The sequence below is a fragment of the Podarcis melisellensis genome (genome assembly GCF_964234715.1).
Source record: "Podarcis melisellensis genome assembly, chromosome: 12".
NCBI classification, from domain to species: domain Eukaryota; kingdom Metazoa; phylum Chordata; class Lepidosauria; order Squamata; family Lacertidae; genus Podarcis; species Podarcis melisellensis.
In genome coordinates, this window is record NC_138544.1 from 21,279,334 (window position 1) to 21,305,618 (window position 26,285).

Genomic DNA, 26,285 nt, shown 5'->3' on the forward strand with positions numbered 1-26,285 from the left:
GAAATTGTGATAGTTTCCCTCAGCGTTTTTGATGAATTTAGGCACTCTTATTTAGTCGTTCCTCAAAGAGGAAGGGGGAGAGGAACATGTTCAAACTTTCGAAATTGGAGCACTGCATATGGTCTCATATATATATGTCTAATCCATAAATCAATCCCAACTATTAAAAAAGCTTCTGCCTGAATAGGAAGAGGAAGTCAATTCTAAAATAGGAAAAGGTCCCTAAATCCTATGCTTCATCATGAAACTTTGCATTGTTTTAGAGATGGCACCTGAAATACAGTAGCACCTTAGTTCTCAAACTTAATCCATTCCGTTCCAAAACCAAGGCACGCTTTCCCATAGAAAGTAATGCAAAATGGATATATCCATTCCAGACTTTTAAAAACAACTCCTAAAACAGCAATTTAACATGAATTTTACTATCTAATGAGACTATTGAGCCATAAAATGAAAGCAATAAACAATGTACTGCAGTCACACAATCAATCAATCAATCAATCAATCAGTAGCTGAACTGGGTTCCACACAGTCACAAAAACAAAAGAAAAAAGAGCCACAAAAACAAAAACACAAAATAAATAGCAAAAGCAGACCTCAGCGTAACACTCAAAACTGAAGTGTGGCACTCAAAACGGAAGCGTAACACTCATAACGGAGCAGGTTTGGCTTCCAAAAAAGGTTTGAAAACCAGAACACTTACTTCCGGGTTTGTAGTGTTTGGGTTCCAAGTTGTTTGAGTACCAAGGTACCACTGTATAGGGTTCAGCTGCTCTGTGCTCCAAACAGTGGTATAGGCTGTTCAACAGCGTTTTAGTTTCTAATACGGCAATCTTAACCCCACTTTCCTGGGAGTGAGCCTGGCTGAATTCAAGGGGGCCTCTGTGTAGACATGGTTAGGATTGCTCTCCCAATTGTTATCTGCACAGTGTTTTAAAAACTAGGAAAGTAGATTTGGAATACATGCCTCAATGCACAGCAGAGTGTATGCGGGAAGTGTGAAGTTTGGATTTGGCCAAACTTGAAACTTACATTTTTTTTTCCTAATGGAATTTCTTCATTAAAGGTGACCTTTACCAGTGGGGAAATCTTCATGTGAGTTGCATCTCCTGCCTGAAAACAAGTAATCTGTCTTTTTTACAGCCTGTCCTGATGTAATGGTAGATCTGCAAAATGTAGGAAATGTAGATTGAACGTCACCTTTTGACATCCTTGCGCAACAGCCTTTTGACCTCCCCAACTTTATCTTCAAATGAGAACAGGAATGCAAACTACATTTAACATTCTCAACTATTTCAATATTTATGGCACAGGTTTCTTGGGTTTTAGCCTATATATTTAAGCCTCTTTTTTCATTGTTTTGAGGATTTATAGCCCACTTTCTTTGTAAATGTGCAAAAAGGCAGCTATACAATATTATTATTTAAAAAACCACTATTTTAGCATCAGTAGTGTTGCTACTTGCAATGTTTTTGCTGTTTTTATTATTTAATTTACAAGACCTTAGTGGTTTTCAGAAATACAGTATTAAAAAAATGCTATAAAGCAAAATCAAATTGCAGCATAACCGAAAAATAAACAGAGCGTCAGGCAGTAAAAATAATAAAACACTCAATTAAACAGCATATAAAACACTCTTTTAAAAACTTCTCGGAAGCTATAATTACAACCACTGTTCATTTAACACTCAGGCTAAGGACTAAGTCATGACCTGGTGATGAAAAATTAGTAATGAAGGTACAAGGGAAGTTTTCTGGAGGAGGTTTCCAAAGTACACTAGTGGCCAAAATTGTGGAAACCTTTTGTATTTCCGAGGTTTGATGGCTCATAACATCACTTTCTTTTTGAGTAATACCATAAAATTATATATCAATGGAAGGATAATTTAATGAAGAATGTAATGCAACAAAGTTTGTTCAATTATCTGTATTCGATCAAAAGTTATAGTCAAATAACCAGAAAAAGGAGTGTTTAGAGAGCCAATCAAGTGTCATCTTGTTTTGGCAATGATAGCTCATAGCACCTTTTTTTCTGGAGTAATACTATAAAATTATATATCAATGGAAAGATAATTTAATGAAAAAATGTAATGCAATAACTTATGAAGGATTCTTTATTACAACAACAGTCATTAAATTATCTTTACAATGATATATAATTTTGTGGTATCACTCAAAAAAAAAAGTGGTGTTATGAGCCATCAGACCTCGGAAATACACTTTCTCTAAAAGGTTTCCACAATTTTGGCCACTAGTGTAGGGCTGTACAGTCATACCTCAGGTTAAATATGCTTCAGGTTGAGCGTTTTCTGGTTGTGCCACTCATGCATGCGCAGACATTCAAAATGACATCACACGCATGCGCGGAAGCGGCGAATCGCGACCCATTCACGCAGAGACACGGGTTGCGTTTGCTTCAGGATGCAAACGGGGATCCAGAACGGATCACTGTACTATGAAAAGGCCACCAACCCAGCCATAGCCAATTTCACCTGTGAAGGCAAGGGGCCTTCAGCAAAGGGCCTTCAGTGAGCATCACACCTGTGGTGCTATTGTCGCAGTACAGGGATGGGGATCCTGTGTCAGGAGTGCGTACAGGAGCCAGGCCTTGTGACCGGTAGGGCTTCACAGGACTGGGGCTTTCCTAAGTTTGTTCTGAAGAGGCAATGCACAGCTGATTGGTAACTCACTGCACCTGGTGGCAAGAGCTGGGAAGGGATATAAGGTCAGCATTTCCCTTTGGCTCTTTGCCACAGCAACTCGTTTCCTGCCTTTGGCTCCTTGCTTCTTGATCCTCGGACCTTGGCTTCATGACTCCCTGCTTCTTGACCCTCGGACCCTTGAATTTGTGACTCCTTGCTTCTCGACCCTTGGACTCTTGACTTCGTGACTCCCTGCTTCCTGGCCCTCGGACCCCTGGCTTCCTACTCCCACCCCACCATCTTGCCCCCGGTTCCGACGTCCTCAGCCTGGACTTCGATTGCCCGTAGAGCAGACCGTGACATCCTGTGCCTCTACACATGTTGTCAGGCTCCTGCTCCCACTAACCCCAGCCAGCATAGCCAGTGGTCCAAAAGGATGAGAGCTACAGTCTAACAACATCTAGAGGGCTGGCGTTTCCTCATCCCTGCTATAAAGAAAACAAGGGTTAATGCATTTCTTCAGGAGTTGCACTTTGAAGGGCCAGTGGAAGCAGAGGCAGATTTAGGGGAGCATGACCAGTTTGGTCACACCAGGTGCAGAACCTTGGGGGATGCCACAGGAGGTGCCACAACTATGGTGTTGAATGGAAGGCAAGAGGTGGGGTGGCTGGTGGATTTTGGTGTCACATATTTGAGATGCCAAGAGCCACCACCGTTGGAAGATGAAAAGGGACGCAAATCTCAGATTGTCCCTTCTTGGGAGACGTAAGTGATAGAATCAGCTAACTGGCTCAGTGTGAAGGCCACACAGAGAATATATAATAGATCCTGGAAGCAAGCTTGAGGTGGGGAACACAGAGCTCCATCACTCAGCAAAGCCTTTTTGATGATATCTGAGGAGTCGGGATGGCATCCGTTGAACAAGAATGCTGTCCACATGCATTGGCAGAGGAATGGGGGGCAGGGGGAGTGCAGTGCATTGGGGAGGGGGGTACCATCGCGGTCACCCCCGGACACGCACCGCACCCCCACCACCACATTGGGTGCCACGCCCCCACAGACAGTGTACCACGCCCCCGGGACACGGGGAATGCCCCTGCGGGCAGCATGCCACACCTCCAGGATGCATGTCACACCCCCTGGGATCTGCGCCAGCCACGCCCCTGCCTGCTCTCCGCTCCCAGTGCCAGAGCATGCAGCTCCGCCACTGCCCACATGCTAAAAATGATGGTACTTGTTCTGAATCTATTGAAAAAAAATCTAATCTTATAAAAGATGCAAGCAAAGCTGGATGCATGGCTCATACATTTGCAAAACGTTTTGCTTCCTTTCTTCTCGCACATGTGGGAAGGGCAACAGTTCCTTAGAATTGATATTGCAGAAGTGAAGAGATCAATTTTTACAGCAGTCCTCCAAAGCTGAACTCAGAATAAAACTCTGCTGACAGATAAGATTTTCAGGAGATGATAGAGATAGAGATAGAGATAGAGGATACAGATATTACTGAGCAGCAACAAGAAACTAACTTCATTGCACAGGGTGCTTTTGCAAAGCAATGGATGTTCTGTAACTCACTGAAGTGTGTTCAGTACCCATGGAATGCTGATTGGAAAAGGAAATGGAGTGGTAGAGGAATGCCATGTTGGAGCAGGACATGGCTGGCTGGCCACCTACTACAAAAGCAGGGGAAGTCAACGTGGTGCCCTCATGGGACTCAGACTTCCATCAGCCCTTGCCTGCATGGCCAATCATCATGGCTTACAGAAGTAGAAGTCCAGCAAAATCTGGACAGCACTACACTGGCGAGCCACATACTAGAAGGTACAAAATATGTTACTACATTTTGTTACAAGTTCCACTTTTTCCTTCTCATGGCAGTGCATGGTTGTTTCCAATTCCAGTTGGTTCCTATACTTAGTCCTCTTTGCAGTCACCTCTCTTATCCTCTTATTGCCATTAGTGGAAATGTTGGTTTGCATAGGCCCAGAATTTCCCAGTCATTCTTGGCTAATGAGCAGCAGTGTGTGAACATAGGAAGGGCCTTGCAGAGAGAGACCAAAGATCCAGACAGTAAAGGATCCTATTTTCCACAGTGGCCAAGCAGATACCTGTGGGAAGCCCCCAAGAGGACTTGAAGGCCATCTTCTGCTGATGTTCCTCAGCTACCGGTATTCAGGGCAAAGTAGCTTTCATTTACTTCAGTTGGGGGAGGGACATGTGCAAAGGGGGCAGTTTCCTCCATTGATGTGACTTAGGAATAGCTTGTGGGTGGAGGGATTACATGTGTACATCAGAACCTCCCCCACCCCACCCCCCAAAAAGCAAATTTCTAACTCTATTCATGCACCCTCATCCTCTACATGTTGAGTGGCAGGTTTGGAAACAGCTTATGTGAGGGGAGAGACTTCATCAGGCAAGGCCTTCTTCCATCTGCCTTGCTCCACCCTCTAGCCTCTGATTCTCAATTTGTATTGTATTATTTGATGTACTGTGGCTTGCCATTGTTTTATTTATTGTAGTTTAGAAATTATTTATTGGAACTGTTAAGAGTGAATCTCTGTTTAACTTTTATATGCAGATATTATTTTATGCTATTCTAATGATCGTTGAATATTTCTTTTTTTGATGTAGGTTGCTTATTTTAAAGTTATGTTTTATTATCACATTTTTGTGTTGCATTAGATTGTTATAAGATGTACATTCAGCTTGTAAACCGCCTTGAGTATTGTAAGATAGAAAGACGGTATACAAATAAAAAATGATGATGATGATGTACAGAGGTTCAATACATGTTATTAAGGATGTGACTGTTTGCAGCTCCAATAAATGTTGGAAGTGTAAAGAGAAGGAAGGCACTTTTTATCATTTATGGTGGAATTGTAAAATAGTTAAAATTATTGGGAAATGATATATAATGAAATGAAAAAAAATGTTTAAGATAACCTTTGTTAAAACCCCAGAAGCCTTTTTGTTAAGAATTTTAGGTAAAGATTTGCCAAAGGGAAAACATAGACTCTTCATGTATGCTACAACCACGGCAAGGATGTTATTGGCACAAAGATGGAAAAGCGATAAAATATCAACTAAAGAAGAATTGCAAGAAAAACATTACAGAATATGCCGAAATGGCAAAACCAATAGACTACGAAAGATAGACTACGAAATAAGGACAAAAAAATCTTTTAAAGAAGATTGGAAACTATTTTCAGCTTATCTACAGAAACAGTGCAAAGAATTGGACTCATTAGCAGGTTTTGAGTAAACATTTACAAGTAAAAAAATGTATATAAATTAGAAGATTAAATATATAATAAATGAATGGAAAGAAAATATGCAGGAATTGATACTATGTTGAAATAAACTAGAGAAGGAGGTTGAGGGAAGTCCGGGGAGGATGGGAGGGAAAGGATAATTTGGGATTGATGAATTATGATATTTGTTATAATGTAATTTGGGGGGGGAATGGAAAATTTAATAAAAATTATTTACAAAAAATAAGAAGAAGGATGTGGCTGTTTGCAGGATTCCCAGTCACCCAGAAAACACCTCTCCACATATAGCTTGTATGTGCATAGATGCTTTGGACTGAACTTAGGAGATCAGGAGTGGGAACAGTTCTGTCTGCCTGTCTGTCTCACACACATGTTGGTATGAACATGTGAATGTGGACACCAAACCAGCCAGAAGTATCATGAGAGAGACAAAAGGTGACATGATCTAGGACACGGGTGGATAACCTGTGGTGTAGAGAGATAGTGTTGGTGATAAGCAGAGTCCCGTGCACAGCGGAAGGATGAGGAGTACGTGCTACATACTCTATATTGCTTTATTTACAGTTCAAAGCTGGTATGTTACAGAAAAACATCTTGCCTCTGCCGGAGCAGAAAATGCATCCTCTCTCCTCTAAAGCACGGAGAGAAACACAAAGTGAAACTGCAAAGAACAGTGAAAACAGGAAACCAGTGTACGTCACATCCAGTCTCCTTTCCCGTGAGAAACTCCAACAGCAATTGACTATGGAATGTAAACACCTGTCTTGTGACAAGCACTTTCGCTGCACAGTGAAAGAGAGCAGAAACCAACATCCTCCCCCTTTCTGTGAACATCACTGGGCAGCGTGTTCGTACAATATCAGTACAAACCCAACTTCTGCACATAGGTACAGTGTTGATCCTTTGATACAATCTTGGACAATACATCAGCAGGAATTTCATTACCTGGCATATAGGACACCGTTACGAGTCCCTTCTGAATACATTCCCTAGCATGTTGCAACTTCAATTGCAAGTGCTTCGTGCTTTGCTTACAACCTTCAGAATTCAGCAAAGCCAAACATGCTTTGTTGTCCTGGTAAACCTGGATTGGACATTTGACAGGAATTTTCATGTCTTTGCACAATTGTAACAACCATTCACAATCCTTAAGTGAATAAGACAGTGCATTCAGTTCAGCTTCACAAGTACTTAAGCTAACTGTTGTTTGCTTCTTGCATGACCAATCAAATAGACCCTGATTGTACTTATAGCAAACTCCAGACATACTTTTCCTGTCTGTAGTGTCACTTCCAAAACTTGCATCTGCAAATATCTCAAGACCACCAGACTTCTGATTGTTAAATCGTAGTCTGTAATGCATAGTGCCTTTCAAATACCGCGCTATGCGTTTCAGAGCTTTCCAATCCTTAACAGTAGGATTGTTGACTTGTCTGCTTAGCAAATTACAGCTAACAGCAATGTCTGGTCTTGAACATCTGGCAATGAAGTTTAGCTTACCTAGAACACTTCTGTACAGTGTAGTGTCAGAAAATGCTTCTTCAGTGTCATCTACCTGATAACCTGTTGTCATCGGCTTTCTACAGGGTTAGCATCCATCAGGTTTAGTTTGCTTAACACATCAGCAATTTTCCGTGACTGGTGTACTAGAATGTTACCATCTTGATCCCTCTCTATTTCCAGAGATAGGTAGTTGTTTACCTCACCAAGATCTTTCATGTCAAAGTGCTCTTTCAGTTGAGCTAGGGCGTTATTGTACATTGTGACATCATCCCAAAAGAATAATAAATCATCAACATAAAACAAACAATACAGTTTCTTTTTCCCCTCCTCTTTGACAAATACACATGGATCAGCTTTCCCTTGCTGAAAACCTAGAGAAAACAATACTTCAGTGAGTTTTGTGTGCCAACACCGTGCACTTTGTTTGAGACCATAAAGGGACTTTTTCAGAGCACAAACAAATCCCTGTTTTACCTGTACGCCATCAGGTGGAAGCATATAAAGTGATTCATCTAGAGATCCGTACAGAAAAGCTGTATTCACATCATGGTGACTAATGTGTAGATTCTCCTCTGCAGCTAGCTTGAGCATAAGCCTAATGCTCTCATACCTCACTGTGGGTGAGTAGGTCTCGTGATAGTCTTCACCTGGTACCTGTGCAAAACCTCTGGCTACCAATCTGGCTTTGTGTCTGACTATCTTGCCATTTTGATCTGTCTTCGCTTTGAAGACCCATTTGCTTCCAAGCAGTTTCATTCCTGGAACTACTGGAACAAGCTCCCAAGTTTTGTTCCTTTCCAAGGAATCAAGCTCAGCCTTCATGGCATTTAACCATGGCTCAGCTTCCTTTGAATCCAAATCCTGGATTTCTTGGAAACTTGAAGGTTCAAATACCTTCTTGGAGCTTTTAACAGCTGTTATTGCTATCTTAGCAAACTCATCAGCAAATCTCTTTGGAGGTCTGCCTTTTGTGGCTCTCTGCGACCTACGAATTAGCCTTAAGTCTTCAACACTCTCCTCTTCCTTCTTAGGAGAAAAACGACCTATTGTGAACAATGGTTCCTCCAATTATTGATCAGAGCTTTCAGAGGGTCGCATAGAGGCTTTCGCACTCTTGAAATCCTCTGAATCATCCGATTCAGTTTCAGACTCAGAATCAGAACCTTCATCAGTGGGTGTGGGTTGTTGCGGTTGCTTTTGCTGTTGACTATCCTCAGTCTCATCACTGTCATCAGGATAACATTGGAAAATTCCCACATTCTCCCCCCACTTGGCATTGTACTCAACACTTCTTGTGAGCTTAATTGTCTTAGAGTCAGTCATCATTATTCTGTAAGAACCTTTCTGATAACCTAGAAAGATACCATGCAATCCACGCTTGTCTAACTTGGAGCTTTGTGGTGAGTGAACCCACATGTCAGAACCAAAAATTTTCATGTGTTTGATGTATGGCTTCTTGCCAAACATCTTCTCATAGGGGGTACAACCAATCGCTGAAGATAACCTGCGATTGTAACTGTAAACAAAACACGAGAGAGATTCGGCCCAATAACTCTCTGGAAGATTGGCATCATGCAGCAAGGTTTTTAACCCTTGAAGCAATGTCTGATTTGCCCGTTCCGCAAGTCCATTCTGCCATGGCGAGCGAGGACTAGACAAATCGTGTTGAATTCCTTTCTCAGTCAGAAAAGCTTCAAACTGCTGAGAAGTGAATTCTCCCCCGCGATCAGAGAAAAGAATCTTTATCTTCTTACCATGCACATTTCCCAACCAAGCACAGAATTCCTTGAACCTAGGAAAAGCCTCTGATTTCTGCTTGAGATTATACACATAAATATATCTGGAAAATGCATCAATGAGAACCATGAAGTACCTATTTCCACCCAAAGAGGGCGCTAGTGGTCCAACCAAATCAGCATGAACAACCTGGTATGGTTCTGTAGCTTGCCTACTAGACACCTTACCTTTCGCAGCCACTTTCACCTTGTTTGCTGCGCATGCCTTGCACTTCATGTGGTACCTGCAGGGTTTAATAGTCATACCTTCAACCAAGGCAGGCATTTTAGATACTGCCTCAAAATGCAAATGACCAAATTTTCTATGAAAATCGTGAATACATTCTGCATGCAAACTTTTGTTAGAACCTGCAATGCAACAAGTGTCATCCTGCACAACATCATCATAATACAAAACATACAAACGATCAACATATTCAGCATACAACACATAATCATTTTTCTTTGTGATGATGCACCTTTTGTTCTTAAAGGAAACGTCAATTTTCCACTCATTCAGCTGTCCAACGCTGAGCAGATTATGCTTGGCATCCGGTACAAAAAGCACATCCTGTATCGATAAGTCCAAACTGTGAAGAACAACAGTTCTGTAGCCTTTACTGGGTATTGTGTGGTCATCCGCCTGGTGAATCGCACCTTCCTGCGGTGTAAAAGACACGAACAGTCGCTTATCGTTGCACATGTGGTGGGTCACCGCTGAATCAACAACGAAGAAAGATCTAGACGTCTTCAGGACCTCTGCAACCTTTGGAGTGAAGCGTGAGACCATTGCCTTATGCAGCGTTGTCCTGGACACCGGACCTTTGCCTCGGCCTTTTCCACGCGATGAGCTTCCGCTGCGCTGCTCTGTCTTGGCCCTGGGATATCTGCATTCCCTCTCCATATGGCCTAGACGTCCACACGAGTAGCATTTCACTGCCTTCAAAGCTTTGGCGCCATCTGGTGGTTCCACTGCACTATGGGATGACGTCTGTGAAGTCTCCCTGTTGCCCATGCAGCTAGCACCCCGGCGATCTGCTTCATTCAGAATCATGGCAGTAACATAGTCCACTGTCAGCTGAGCAGTTGGTTGTACAGCAATCTGAGTTGCAACAGACTCCCAACCTGAACCCAAAGATTGGAGTATCATGAAGGAATACACAGCCTCTGGAAAGTTGAGTCCTCTCTGTTGCAGCTCATGTCTCAGATTCTGCATCTCCATCAGATGTATACGCACATCTCCACCTTCAGTAAGAGCCATATTATGCAGCTTGTTAAAGTAAAACATAGTGGATCCAGCTTCTGTCCTCAAGTGAGCCTCTCTCAAAGCGTCCCAAATTTCTCTGGCTGAGGTCTTATCACGCAATAGACAGAGCTCTTCTGGGGATACTATCAATGTAAGAGTTCCCCTTGCTTTGGAATCCTTAGCTTCCCATGCATCTGTAACTGGAGCTGGGGGGGTGTCTGTAATAACTTCAAACAGACCCTCTTTCCGCAGAATAGCCTCTGCATAGAGAACCCAGTCGGCATAGTTTTTCTTATTGAGCTTAGGAATCCCACAAGCATCCTGAAGGGCCATCATGACTCTGGCATTAGCCTTCTGTGTCATCTCTGCTGCTTTAATCTTGCTGTGTCATTGCTGCAGCTGCTTTATTCCAAAAGCACTTTTAAAAGTTACTTTCGATTTCCCCAGCATAGTAACTTGCTCCTTTGCCTGAGCCCGGCAAACTGCTTTAAGAGTTCAAAGTCCAGCCATAAAGCCATTAATTAGAAGCTGGCAGGCTGCCCGGAGCAGTAGCACATACCTCATCAATCATCTTTACGCGCAGAGCAGATTCCGATCCGATCTGTCCCTCTGCATTCCGATCCTTTGCCGGCACTCCGATTCGACTTCTGGGCCCATAACCATGTGTTGGTGATAAGCAGAGTCCCGTGCACAGCGGAAGGATGAGGAGTACGTGCTACATACTCTATATTGCTTTATTTACAGTTCAAAGCTGGTATGTTACAGAAAAACATCTTGCCTCTGCCGGAGCAGAAAATGCATCCTCTCTCCTCTAAAGCACGGAGAGAAACACAAAGTGAAACTGCAAAGAACAGTGAAAACAGGAAACCAGTGTACGTCACATCCAGTCTCCTTTCCCGTGAGAAACTCCAACAGCAATTGACTATGGAATGTAAACACCTGTCTTGTGACAAGCACTTTCGCTGCACAGTGCAGAAACCAACAGATAAAAGCGAACCACAGAGAGGGACTGCATGTCGATGAAGGTTTGTTTACTGAGGGTGGGGAAGTGCATGTCAGTGAATGAAAAGTTAATATTTGAGAGAAGAGTTGTGTGTGTCTCTTTCTTTCACTATGGCATAACTTATGCTCTTTTTTTAATGGCTGCCTCTAAGAATGATGTGTCTTCGCATGCTTCCAGTCCTATTAAAGACTTCCTGCATCTGTTAATGGCCATGTTCTAATAGCCTATTATGCATCGCCTAATGGTAATACAGTTGATACAGCTTGCTTGCACATGTATCTATCCTTGGTACAAATGACTCCCCAATACAAATGCATGTTCATACAGGAAGGATATGAGCTCTTTGCAGCAAACTTAATGAGTTTGCAATGACTTCTGAGTCAATGTGGTTTGCATCTGGCTCCATAAAAATTCATGGATTTGACACTACTCAGAACATGAAAAGCTACATTTTTTGAGGAAGCAATTATCTGAGTTATTCTGTCTTTAGTAATAAATACCCTTTATGTAAACAAAGAACCAGAAAGTACTTCATGCACCGGGAATATACATTCCTTAACTCGCACAACCACTTATTGAGGGATGCAGAAGAAGTGAAATGGTGGATTTTGTGTGCCCAGGAGGAGACCCCCCTGGCCCCGAGAGACCACCAGAAGGAATAATGACTCGTGACAACATGTTATGGAATTAAAATTGGACCACAACTTTATTAATGGAAAAAGATGGAGAAAGACCTTGGCTTAGGCATTGGGCGTGTATCCCTTCCAGCCCTCAGCTGGGGAACTGGGGCTCCTCAGGGTGAATGGGATATGGGAGGGTGCACTGCAAGGCACTTGTGTACGCAGGCAGCCCATCCTACATTCGCGCAACACAGGGGAGTTCACTGACAACCTTCAGTGTATGGCCAGTGACTCCCTTTTCACAAACCCCTTTAAAAGGGGACCCTGGAATCGCTGCCGGGGGGTGAGTCACCACTTCACCACCACCCCATTTAGGGAAGATAGACTAAAGGATTCCGCCTAAAGCCTAAAACTGCCAAAGTTGTGATGAATTCCACTGGGGAAGGCAAACCTGCCAACGCAGAGAAATTCCTTCCTGGCTCTTCAACAGCAACCACCAAAAGACCGTAGCAGCACCCACTGAACAGGAAGGGAAATGGTTAACTTGCAAACAAGCATTAGACAAAGGGAGCGTTTGGTGGGTGAAGCTCCAGAGCTGGCTGCATGCTTGCTGCCAGCTCCGCCTCCTATTTATGCAACTGGCCCCGCCTCCACTCAACGCTGATAGGCTAACTGGGGTTTGGGGGAACCCCCAATAACTAGCAAAGGGAGGCAGGGCAGGCCAACCAGCTGGTGAGTCCCACGTGGCCTGAGGTGCTGTGTGCGATCCCGCAAAGGTGCCCACAAAAGGATGTGTGAGGGCTCATTATTGAACCAATGAATTGTTTGAAATATTGCAAACTTTCCAGTTCATTCTCTGGTTAAGTACTTAATTCATTCCGGAGGTCCGTACTTAACCTGAAACTGTTCTTAACCTGAAGCACCACTTTAGCTAATGGGGCCTCCTGCGGCTGCTCCGCAGGAGCAGGATTTCTGTTCTCATCCTGAAGCAAAGTTCTTAACCTGAAGCACTATTTCTGGGTTGGCGGAATCTATAACCTGAAGCGTATGTAACCTGAACCATATGTAAACTGAGGTACCACTATATTCTGGTGCATATCCAGACTGCCTTGTCAGGATTTAACCTCAATCCATGGACCACCATCTACTCCCCAACTGCCTTCAGACACCCACACAAGATGTTCTTCACTACCTTCACTGGTTCTGATTTAAACGAGAGGTTAAAGTTGGGTATCATCTGGATATTGATGAACACTCAGCTCAACCCCCGATGATCTATCCCAACAGTTTCATACAGATGCTTTAAAAAGCATGGGGGAGAGGATGGAGTCCAGAGGCACCCCACAAGTGAGAGCCCAGGGGTCCAAACATTCATCCCCCACCACTAATTTCTGAACATGGCCCAGGAGGAAGGAGCGTAACCTCTGCATAACAGTGCCCCCAACTTCCAGCTCTCCTAGACAGCCCACAAGGATGTTGTGGTCAATGGTATCAAAGGCCGCTGAGAGATCTAGCAGAACTAGAAAACAACTCTCACCTTTGTCCCTAGCCCACCGGAGATCATCAACCAGTGCGACAAGGGCCTGAAACCCAATTGAATGTTCTTTCCAGGGAGATTTGGGTGGTGTCTGCATTATACGGCTTTAGGCACCAGGCAAAAATGTTCATCTTCAACCAGGACTTTGGCTGATTCACATCTTATGCCCTTTTTAAAAGTCTTTGTGGGAGAGGGAGGGTTTGTGGGGGAGGTGTTTTTCGCTCTTGTTTTATCACACATTTTGTGCTTTTATATTGCATTTTCATGTTGTGAACCGCCCTGAGATCTCCGGATGAAGGGTGGTATAAAGGTAAAGGTAAAGGGACCCCTGACCATTAGGTCCAGTCGTGACCGACTCTGGGGTTGCGGCACTTATCTCGCTTTATTGGCCGAGGGAGCCGGCGTACAGCTTCTGGGTCATGTGGCCAGCATGACTAAGCCGCTTCTGGTGAACCAGAGCAGCACACGGAAATGCTGTTTACCTTCCCACTGGAGCAGTACCTATTTATCTACCTGCACTTTGACGTGCTTTCGAACTGCTAGGTTGGCAGGAACAGGGACCGAGCAACGGGAGCTCATCCCATCATGGGGATTTGAACTGCCGACCTTCTGATCAGCAAGCCCTGGTTTAACTCAGTGGTTTAACCCACACCATCACCCGCGTCCCGAAGGGTGGTATACAAATTTAATAAAGAAATAGATGCTGAGGCCTTAAGCCATGTCAAGCTCAAGAGGCCTCATAGCATTACAAAAAAATAATAATGCATATCATTCTAATTCAAATGAACAATGAAAATGATAATGTCTGTTTTAGTATCTGTTTTGCCATTCCTTCAATCTTTAAGGCAAAACTTGAAATGGGGAGGGGCATGTTTTGGGGGCCCCACATGATCTAAGGCTGCAAACTGTGGTTTTGTGCTCAAATCTGCTGCTGTATGGAGTCTACATCCAGTCACAGTCTTATAATGGAATATGGAAGAATGTAGAGGCACTCAACTGAGGCTCTGTCCACTTATGGAGAAATTAACCCAACCATTGGTCTCAATCTCTGGTCATTCTGGCGTCATCATTTTCTTTGTTGTACACTTTCATTTAATTCTTTGGTTTGAACCCAGCAGGAGCCTGGCCCATAGGGTGAAACTCATAGGCTGACTGTGGGTCTGACACTCATCCTGTCCATATCTAGACCAGCAATAAGACAGGTTGGTATCACTCACGGTGCTCATTCATTTCAGAACTTTGGGTGGTATTCAATGGAGTTTTACTCATAGTAAAACCAATGGACCTAAATTAATCATGTTCATTCATTTAAGTGGATCTCTTCTGAGTAAATCTTAGTTGAATACCACCCTGTTTCCCCAGAAGGGGCAGGTAAAAGCACCAGATCCTATTGCTTCCTAAACTGGAAATATTTTCCTAGAAGCATCTGGAAAGTCTATTAACCAAAAGATCATTAGGTGAAGTATGTGACACATTTTACTAATTGTGAAGTACAAAATTACGAAAAGGACTGCATCTGAATCCAGCTAAAAGCTTCTATCTACAAGATGATAAGAAAAAGAGAGAGAAATGGCTCTTGCTCTCTTCTCTTTATTTATATAAACTTTTATACACCTGTTAAAATGAAAATCCCGCCAGTAAAATGTCTTTATGTACAGCTTGAACAGCAAGAGGACAAGACAAGCCTTTGATACACAGAGAGTAGCTTAAAAGGAAAGTAGTTTTCACTTGATTGTTTCATACCTGAGGGAACATCTCCAGCTTTGGTGTGTAAATTCCACAGCAAAGACCCTTTTAAAATGTGTTTGTTTATTTTCAGCTATGTGTGGATTGCACAGTGTCTTTCAGAAGGTTTCTGTGGTGGTGGTGAATTCTGGGATATAGCGAATAAGAAGCTTCCGTGGTTTTAAAAAAAGCTTCAGTCTGCAGAGAAGGTTCTGTCATTTCCTTACCATACGGTAACTGGATTGCAAAAAGCATTTAGTAGTGAATCATCTGTCAACCAACAATAACAGGAGGGCAGTGCAGAACCAGGAAGTTTGAAATTTGAACGGTTTGAAAGGACAGCTTCTAGCTCATCAGAGAAAACAGTTTTGGCAAACTGTTAATCTCTTGAACAATCTTGTGGCTGTCGGCCTCACATAACCTGGAGAAGTCTTTGTTTAGAATACTATTTATTAGCCCTGAACTCTATGACATAACTGAGTCCTGTTTTCTTGCTTCTGTATTGAATACCCTCCAACATGTTGAGTCCCCAAACCAGGATGTGGGTCTTCCCTACCGTCACATGACCCACATGAGATCCCAAATCCCCCAAAACACACTTTTGGGGGACAGGCCCTCACGGTGCCCAAAAAAGCATTTTGGGGGAGGACAAAATCTCAGCATGGAATTGTGTGAGATCACAGCGGCCAAAATAGCCGTCATGTTCTCACAGGGGGGGAAAGGGATGTCCCAATTTTTCCAGGACATTTGCCTTTATGCTCTTTCTGATGGGGCCCCCCAAACATCTTCCCAGTGCAATGCTTCTGATCTGGAAGAAGTGCAACAGCAAGGAAAGAGAATACATTGAAACCTCTGTGCGGTATCTTTCCTTAATCATCAAGCAATTGTGCTCAGAAGCAACTGAGACTGGGGGGTGGGGTGGTCCAGGTTTCAGAATGTCACTCACAGGATCAATGTAGAGATGGAAGAGAAATTTGGTTGGGTTTAGTGTTTAAACATGAGCCTACCTAATTGTTCTTCCCACTTTTGTTGGGGACAAATAGCCCAGTGAAACTGGTGGTGGATATATTTGGCTCAGTGTTCATAGTTATCAAGGCTAAGATGCATCTGAAAAAGAAGTGTATGTGGTCTGAAACAAAGTGGTGAGGGATTACTCCCACACAAAAAAGTACTTCTGAGACTAAATTAAAGAAGTGCACATGCATTTATTATCCTTATTCCTGTGCATTGTCCATCAACTCCATCAATCCGGTCCTACAGCTGAAAACTAGCTGCAGAGATTTCAGTTTTCAACAAGCATTTATAGGATTGCAGGAGTTTGTAATAAGCATCTCTTGAGAGTTAACTACAAACAGAATTCTCAAATCGATTTGACAAAGGGGAGGCATGCATTTTTAAAGACATACACTTATGCTGGCTTACCAACCAATTTTTTTTGACTCTATAAAACGCCTGGTGAAAGAAACAAATGGGGGCAGGATGACAGCTTCATTTGAGTAAAGCCCAGGATGGTTGGTTGGGGAGGGTTTTCTGAAAGGCCAACATTTTCTTAACGGTGCTGCAGATTGTGTTTATAGGCTAATCTTGTAGCTGCAGTGGGGGTGCAAAGAGCGATCCCTATCTTATTCCTGGCACATGGTTAGAACTGCAGTGCTGCAAGCAACTCACAGTGTTCATCCTACACACAATAGTCTGAGCGACTCGTAATCCATCAAACATAGCGGCATCAAATTTTTCAGATTCGGTAGCGGAATCCCGTAGCTACAATCATCTCTCAGGAGGGTATTTTTCATAACTGTACTGCATTAGGCTAAGGCCAGGGTAAAGAGGTGTTTCTTTAGCACACAACTGAAGCTGCATAACAAGCATGCCAAACTCCACAACTTAAGAGTAGCCCCAGAAAATGGCCTCTCCTGGGCTGGCGCCATCCAAAGCTTCTGAGGGTGGTAGAATTGCCAAGAGGTCCACCTCTGTTGATCTGAACATCCTTACAGAATAGGTCTTGAATTTTTAACTTTGCCTCTACATGTAAAAGGTAAAGGACCCCTGGACAGTTAAGTCCAGTCAAAGGTGACTATGGGGTTGCAGTGCACATCTCGCTTTCAGGCCGAGGGAGTTGTGTTTGTCCACAAACAGCTTTCCGGGTCATGTGGCCAGCATGACTAAACCGCTTCTGGCGCAATGCGACATTGTGATGGAAACCAAAGCGCACGGAAACGCCGTTTACCTTCCCGCCTCAGTGGTACCTATTTATCTACTTGCACTGGCATGCTTTCGAACTGCTAGGTTGGCAGGAGCTGGGACAGAGCAATGGGAGCTCAACCTGTTGCGCGGATTCGAACCACTGACCTTCTGATTGGCAAGCCCAAGAGGCTCAGTGGTTTAGACCACAGCGCCATCTGCCTCCCTCTAAATGCAAATATATTTTGTCTTCTTTTCTAGTGATGCATTTCCTTTTATAGGTGGTCACCCTATGACTGACCGAGGAACTATCTAGAGAGGACAACGGTCAGGTATCATATAGATCAGTAGCCACCCTCCATATCATGCAGGGGCACCAACTCCTGGGGTCCTAATTCTTTTGCCTCCCACCCAATATTAAGGGGGCAGCCCCCCCAATGTTCCCAAAAATCCGGGCCAAGCATAGAGCTGAGCATGGTGTGGCTCCTTGCCACAAAGGAGAAGGAGTGCCCGACCAGTGGCAGCAGCAGGAGGAGGAAGAGGAGGAAGAGGAGGAGCTGCTGGCCATTGAAGCCAGATTGCCACCCATAGGAGACAACTCCTAAGGTCTGCCCCCACCAATAAAATATTTGAGGAGACCGGGGGGGCCAAAGTTGATGGGCATTGCCGTTCAAATGGTGTGTATGTGCTGTGTCATGTGATCAATTCTGTGGGACAGGGCTTACCTGCCCCCCCCATATTTTATTCAAGCTGGCACCCCTGTTTCCACCGCTTTCCTGGCTCCTCTGATTTCCTAACCTGCAATGTTGGTCTCCCCAATCCCCTCCCCCAACAAGTTGGCGCCTCTGATACCTTGTGTATGAAAACACAGCTGGGCATCTCTCAGGAGCACCCATAACTCAGTGATTCTACAGAGTGGCTGACTTCAGAGCAATTAAACTTTGAGCCTGGTAAGCATGCCAAAAAGGTGATTGGCATGTAATTATGACATTAAGGAACTATGAGGTATAAATAAGAAGTCACAACAAATGCTCTTCTCGTGATATACTGTGGTTCCTGCTCTTCCTAATTTAATCTTGAATATATCCTAGGCCCAGATTTGTGGTGAATTTTCTGCTCAACTGACAAGAGACCTCCCCAGGCCCCTATAAACCTGAAATGCCCTCCAGGATTAAGTGCTTGTGGTTGCCTGAGGCACATCCATTTCACCACAGTTGTTTTTTTATTAATAAAAATATTTGTATTCCACCTTTGTAAAAAAAGAAAAGCAACGTATGCATCACTCCCTACTTGTGAGAGGAATGTGTTACTGTCTCACATTTCTTCTTTACCTACAAGAATCCTCACAGTTAACCCTCAAATATGTCTCCCCAAAAAATTTTCCCTGGCATTTACAGTAACTGGCTTTATTCTCTTCAGCTATCTGCTTCCTTCATGGTCTTCAAGAAGGGTTTTTTTTTGGACTGGTTATTTGAAAACTGCCTCTCACAAATGTACTCATGCAAGAGCTGATATTGCATTGGCAATTTTACCCAAGTGAGCAGATTTATGACACACACACACACACACACACACACACAGGACTTTATATGTCTTTGATTTTTCTTCTGTTTGTATTTTTTTAAAAAATCAGGAACAAATGAAGCCTGTAATTGCTTTGCAGCAAAATACAACTTTAGGGGTTATTATTTCCCCCTCCCCTTAATTCTGATCAATATGCAAACTTAAAAGCCCCTTAAACTGTCCTTTTATGAATTGCGCCAACTGTCCTTTTGCGAATTGCACACTGCACATTTCCCTGGAATTATTATCACAAAACTGCTGAAAGGCAGTGTTGAGGACTAATGAGAATGTACATTAGCTGGTTTGAAAAGGAGAGAGAACGAATTGTCTAACGCAGATGTCGCCCGAGGATGTCTGGAAGAGGACAGGGACGGCAAAATGAGATAAGACAGTATGGAAACAAGAGCGTTAACAATGCTGGTACCCAAACCTCCAGGAAAACTCTGTAGATGAGACAGACACCGGCGCATTATGAAAGAGTTTTAAAAATAGCGCCTTGCCCTTGTGTGTTAATGAACGCGAATGCACACAACCAAATGATTGGGAATACAAGGTGGCAATGAGGAGGCAAAGAACTGCAGTACAGCTGAGCAAGCACAAGGCTTTTTGACCTACTCACTCAGCAGCTGCAACCTGATTGATGCTTAGGATGCTCTCAGTAGGCTCTCCGCGTAGCAAGGCATTCTGTTCTCGTGAGCTTACAGCCACCTACTGGTGAGATGCTGCTACTGCCTCATCTTCACGCAAAGTTACTTATTTGAAAATTGCATGCCAAGTGATAAATGGCAAAGTGACCCCGCACAACGTCATACCAAATCAGCTATAGATTTTGTTATATAAAATTTATCTCAATAACTGGAAAAAAAACAACACCCATCTTGCTAGCCAGTCAGCTAATCAGCTTGTGCCTTTCCTCCCCTTTCTCTCTCTCTCCTTCCCCCCTTGTGAATATTGCCCTGGATATAATTTTCAGAGAATTGGACAAATTTGGAATCAGCTCAAGCAGCAAAGAAAAGCAACAGTCAAATTAATCAGAGCAGAGTCCCCAGACGAGACATGTGCTGCTACTGAGCAAACCTTAAGGGGGAAGAAGGTTGACCTTGAAATATATTTCACTAAGCTGCTTTGCTAAGAAAGGGAATTAAGCAATGGAGAAAATAGGAAAGGCTTCAAGGACTGGTTTAATTCATGGAGCAGGCATGGCGGTGTCTAAGGGATGTAAGCAGGCCAATTGGGGGGGGGGGAACGTCTCCCTTTGAAATGATATTTGCAGCTATGCTTGTTAATTCAGGACATCCATATTGCATGCTTCGGGACATGCCGTGATGGATGCAAAGCTTGAGGAAGTGTTCTTCAACTGTGCTGGCTTTTTTTTTCAAAAAAATTTATTCATTTTATAACACAAATAAAGGACACAAACAAAAAAAATACACAAACAAATTATTGTCATATCCTTATTTTTCTAAACATGGTTAAGTGGGCTTCCCCAGGTCCCACCTATCTGATTTTCATTTTACTTCATCTTTAGCAGTTTACATATATCATAGTTTCTAACCATCTTTTTTTTATCACACTTAAAATAACTTCACATTTTATCACTTACAAATAATACTGTTTTAAAATACACTATCTTCTGCTTCTAACACTACAGCCTATATCCACTTCCAAAGCTGTTCAAAGATTTAAATATTAACATATTTTTTCAAATATTCTTTAAACTTCTTCCAGTCTTCTTCCACAGTCTCTTCTCTCTGGTCTCAGAGTCTCCCAGTCAGTTTGGCAAGTTTCATATAGTCCACCATCGTCATCTGCCATTCTTCAATAGTTGGTAAATCTTGTTTCTTCGCTAGCAATATTCTCACAGCTGTTGTGGCATTCAGAAAAAAAGTAACATCCTTTTTGGGGATTTCACCCCCCACTATACCAAGTAAAAAGGCTTCTGGTTTTTTAATAAATGTTTTTCAACACTTTTTTCTATTCATTATAAATCCTTTCCCAGAAGTCTTTTACCTTGGGGCACGTCCACCACATGTGGTAAAAGGTTCCTTCTTTTTCTTTACATTTCCAGCATTTATTATCATGAATATGATACATTTTTGCTAACTTCACTGGTGTTAAATACCATCTATACATCATTTTCACCAAATTTTCTCTTAATACATTACAAGCTGTAAATTTGATTCCTTTTTTCCACGCCAGCTGTGCTGGCTTAATGATTATGCTTGAAGATCTGCAGTGTAGGGTCTGTGAAAGACTATTGCTATGGAGAATGCCACCAATAAGTTCAGATTGCTCCTAGGGTTACTATGCAAACCATGTGCATGTCCACCATTCATGTGTATTCATACACACACACACTACCAAGAGGTTTAGGATCTTTTGCTAGAGTTATGATGTGCGTTCGTTATGAATATGTGTCTGCCCCAGCCTTGTGCACACAAGAGGTTCTCGCACAAAAGAAGTAAAGATTGGTTCCTGTGATGGTTCTAGGAGTTGTTCGTGCGTAAGCCGGTGCAAACACCTGGGTGTATTGCCTGAGTGAACCTTTTCTGTCCGGACAGCCACTCACCCATGGCTGTCTCAATCGCTGGCAGAATTCGTCAGTGGGCGTTTCTTAAACTTCTTCCAGCAAAGAAGCTCTTTGACGCCTAGTCTCCCTGCGCGAAAGCCTTCTGCGCAAGGAGGGCGTAGGCAGCGGAGGACCCCTACTCTCCCCGCTGGCCCCCGGCAAGGAGTCATGGGACCGCCTCACCGCTTCCCCCATCTGCCCCCCTTCTCCACTGGTGCTACGCTGATTCTCTTCCCCAGAAGATGGGCTGCCTCTCCCAATCCCGGGACGCTCTCTGGAATCCCTCTGGATTTTGCTCTCTCCCTCCGGCACTGATGGCAGTTCCCTGACAGTTCCTTACTTGAAATGAAAGTGGCAGAATTGTTGCTTCAGACAGCAAAATCGCGACTTAAGCAGGCAGCAAATCACACACACTTTGAATTAAAGAATCCTTACTTCTTCAGTTATCTCCAAAGTAACACTACTAAGGCTCTGCCCGATGTGCACTGGGATTTCATCAGCCCCATTTAGTGACTTGACCTAGTGACTTTTAAGAGAGAAGAAGAAGAAGAAGAAGAAGAAGAAGAAGAAGAAGAAGAAGAAGAAGAAGTTGTTGTTTAGCAGGAGAGCTGGCTTTCCTGCTGATAATCTGTACCTTCCAAAAGATAATCTGTACCTTCAGTGTAAAAACAGATGCCTTGTTCCTTTTGGCAACACCAGCAGATCTCGGACTACTAGTCTAGCAACTTGGTCTCTGCACAACTGTGGCAGCATGCCTGAAGTGGGAGTCTGTCCCTTCAGCAAAAAGCTCTGGTCAGATGATTCCTTGACTATTGTAATCTTATTTTCTCCAGTACTCTGTAAACTCAGATTCACCCATTCATATCCAACACTGCTACCAAAATTATTCACTCCCCTTGTTGCTCTGACCATGTCACTTCCAGCCCTAAATCCCTTGATTGATTTCAGGTCCGTTTCCTGGATTCTTGCACAAGCTTCTTGCCATCACCTTGAAAAGCATCCATGACCTGGCCCCTTCTTATCTCTCTGCAATTTTTTCCTAAAGTGTCCTTTGCTGTAATGCCAGGCGGAACAACTCTGTCTTGCAGGCCCTGCAGAAAGATGTCAAGGCCCACAGGGCTCTAGCCTCTTGTGACAGAGCATTCCACCAAGTCAGGGCCAGTACTGAAAAGGCCCTGGCCCTAGTTGAGACCAATCTAACCACCTTGTGACCTGGGACCTCCAAAATGTTGTCATTTGTGGACCTTAAGATCCTCCGCAGGCATACCAGGAGAGGCAGTCCTGTAGGTACGTGGGTCCTAGGCCACATAGGGCTTTAAAGGTCAAAACCAGCACCTTAAACCTGACCCTGTACTCCATCGGGAGCCAGGTCAGTTGGTAAAGCACTGGTTGAATGTGATCCCGTGGCAAGGACCCCGTAAGGGTCTAGTCTAACCAACTGAACTGTGAGGTTCTGGAACTGATTATGGGTGGACTACATAGAGCAGCTATCTTGGGGGGGGGGGGAGGACTGTGCTACCTGTCCATTGTAGGATGCTAGGCAGGGATAGGGAGACCTACAGCAATACTGGAGAAGCCAGAGCAGTACAAGGACTGTTGGTACTCACACCATGACAGCTATGGGGAAGCTGTGGTCCTTCATATGTTGTGGGACTCCAGCTTCCACAAGCCCCAAGTAGCTAGATCAGGGGTGATGGGAGTTGTAGTCAACCAACATATGGAAGAACACAGGGGCTATAAAGAGTAGAACTAGCCGCCTGAGAAACAGGTTCTACTCAAATGTGATTTTGGTTTTAAACGCAGTGTAAGGAGTCTCTATGGGAGTATATTGTATTTTAAAATGGGGTATCAGAGTTTTTAGGGGGCTAGCCATGTTGGGATAGCTGGGATAGCAGGCTTGTTGGGTTTTGAATGTCTTATGTAGATTTTTCAATTTTGTTGTTCTTTATGGGACAATGACAATAAAGCTTATTGTATCGTATCATATCATTCCTTACCCCTGCTCCAAGGTTTATAATGCTGAAAGGATAGCGAATATGTGGGCTCCAACATAAGGGCTGTACTACATAAGGGTTGTACTAACCAAATCTGCTTGCTCTAGTAACATCTATTTTGACAACCTCCCAATCCTCTTTTTCAATCATTTAACCAGAGAGCAGAATCTGTACAACTTATGGGTGGGCCACCCAGGGATCAAAACAACCATCTTCACTTTTGAGCAGGTTATAGCAGTGAAATACTGACCCTGAAGACCTTTGCGGAACCATTTTGAATGCAAGACGAAACAAATAAGTTACAAAATGTGTTTGCATCTGTAAGAATGAGCTAAACAATTTGCCAGTATAAATGACTCTTCTGATATGCAATAAGTAATTCACAAATAAGAAGAGGGAAAGGTCCGCAGAATAACCAGCTGTTAAAACGACCGGAGTATTCTTGATCTGTCATTACTATATTGCTCAGTTAAGAGTAAAAAATAATAGGCTTTTATCAGAGGCATCTATCATCTCAGTTGTGGCATGAAACAAATTATGTTTTAGACGAACTTTATGCTTCATATTGTGGTTTAAGGGTATTAGCAATTCCGTGTACAGCCAGTATGCTCTTTAAAATTAGATCCCATTTCTCAACACTGCTCACCACATTTGTTCTTATCAAAAGACAATCTAACAATTTCATGGGATGTAATGAAAAGGCATATTGATGATAGACTGTGAATACGCGTACTGAGTAATCACACCCTGATTTCCATGGGTGGACCGAAACAGAGTGATATATGCTAGCACCAACAAATCTTTTTGCCATCAGCACATGGCAGTTCAGGAATATTTCTTGTGTAAATTCAACTGAAGCAATGCCACATGTTGAAGACCTTCCCCGTCCTGGGCTGGTTCTTGGCCTAGCTATATCAGGACAACTCCTTAGGTCAGATGGAGAATGTGGGGCCCTCCATATGTTGTTGGACTACAACTGCCATCATCCAACTGGGAGTCCAACAACATCCAGAGAACCACAGGTTCCCCACCTGTGCCCTAGGTTGGTCCAGATGTTTTTCAGGAATGGGCTACAGCAAGCCTCACCAACCTTGTCCCCAGTTCTGCTAACTGGGGCTAATGGGAATTGTAGCCCAAAACATATGGCAAAGGCTGAACTACAAGAATCCTGTTTTTCTCAAGGAAATAAATATGGATGATTAAGCTCTCTATTTACTAATCAGGTCTATTTACTAATCAGGTCAGGGCCTTCTCGGTAGTGGTGCCCATCCTGCGGAACGCCCTCCCATCAGATGTCAAGGAGATAAACAACTATCTGACTTTTAGAAGACATCTGAAGGCAGCCCCGTTTAGGGAAGTTTTTAATGTTTGATGTTTTATTGTGTTTTTAATATTCTGTTGGAAGCTGCCCAGAGTGGCTGAGGAGGCCCAGCCAGATGGGCGGGGTATAAATAATAAATTATTATTATTAATGACAGAGCAAAGACAGAAGAAGCAGCTAGCTTATGGCTTTGTAGCAATTCAACAATCAAGTAAGGAAGTAGCTGAAAAGTCTGAGACTGGCTTTTACCTAGCCCAGGGGTCAGCAACCTTTTTCAGCCATGGGCCGGTCCACCATCCCTCATACCATGTGGTGGGCCTGACTGTATTTTGAAAAAAATAATGAACAAATTCCTATGCCCCACAAATAATCCAGAGATGCATTTTAAATAAAAGGGCACATTCTACTCATGTAAAAACACGCTGATTCCTGGACCGTCCGTGGGCCGGATTGAGAAGGTGATTGGGCCGCATCCAGCCCACGGACCTCAGGTTGCCTACCACTGACCTAGCCTATGATCTTGAAGTAGTTGGAAGTCGTCCTGAAGCATGAGAGAAAGAAACATCTTCCCATTTAAAAAAAAAAAATGACCTGATCAAAAGTCAACAACCTGGTTACCAATTAGATTAACGGCTATTTCTAGGAATGGTTGATCTGAACAGGCCAGCAACCGAATCAAAAGGTTGCCTTGTTTTTAGTGGCCTCTTTGCCTTTAACAGCAACTTGACACATCATGACACAGGGTCCGGGAGGTGAAGCTATTCTACATTCTGTGGAAGTGTTCTGTACTATGTTAATATAAAGGCGCCTTTGTGCCCTGCAAAATGAGTTGTCCGTGTGGTGGTTTTGCTTTGTTCAGAGATTAAGTTATTTCAAGGTATGGCTTAGAGAGCATGTTCAGATCCTCGGGGATGAAAAGTGCTATATAAATGTAAATTGTCACCATTGTTATGCATGAACCAGTGCCAAGCTCTTAAGCTCGCCTGACTATGAAAAATGGCACTCCCGCTGACCTTCCGCTGATGAGAGCCACCAAGATTAGAAAATCTCTAAACTATTTGGACACGGAGACAAACTCCGCTCCAAAGTCTCAAAAGGGTAATATAGTTTTACGCAAGGTGAGAGCATTTGCTAAGGAAAGAAATCTACTTAATCTAGCGGATAAGACAGTGGCCAATGAGTCAGAAAAGCAGAGCTCTATCTTTTTTAGAGGCGAGGCCTCAAAGGGGTTGCTGGAGCAGAGCGCTTGATGCATTTCAGAAGAGCTTCTTTCCTTGAATACCTCATATTGATTGTTCTTAGGCATTATGTGCTATATACCTCAGCCATGGTGTA

The 26,285-nt window shown here is 43.4% G+C and overlaps 2 long non-coding RNA genes across 2 annotated transcripts in view; one reads left to right on the forward strand and one right to left on the reverse strand.

The window, feature by feature from the left end:
- The window catches only part of LOC309353872, a 271,613-nt gene extending 265,039 nt beyond the window's left edge, over positions 1-6,574 (forward strand). The window contains exon 2 of the long non-coding RNA XR_014162101.1: positions 6,398-6,574. This is a non-coding gene — a long non-coding RNA (uncharacterized lncRNA). The remainder of the gene's footprint in view (positions 1-6,397) is intronic.
- LOC309353904 overlaps positions 1-25,419 on the reverse strand; it is a 77,239-nt gene extending 51,820 nt beyond the window's left edge. The window contains exon 1 of the long non-coding RNA XR_014162133.1: positions 25,372-25,419. This is a non-coding gene — a long non-coding RNA (uncharacterized lncRNA). The remainder of the gene's footprint in view (positions 1-25,371) is intronic.
- Between the last annotated feature and the right edge of the window lie 866 nt (positions 25,420-26,285).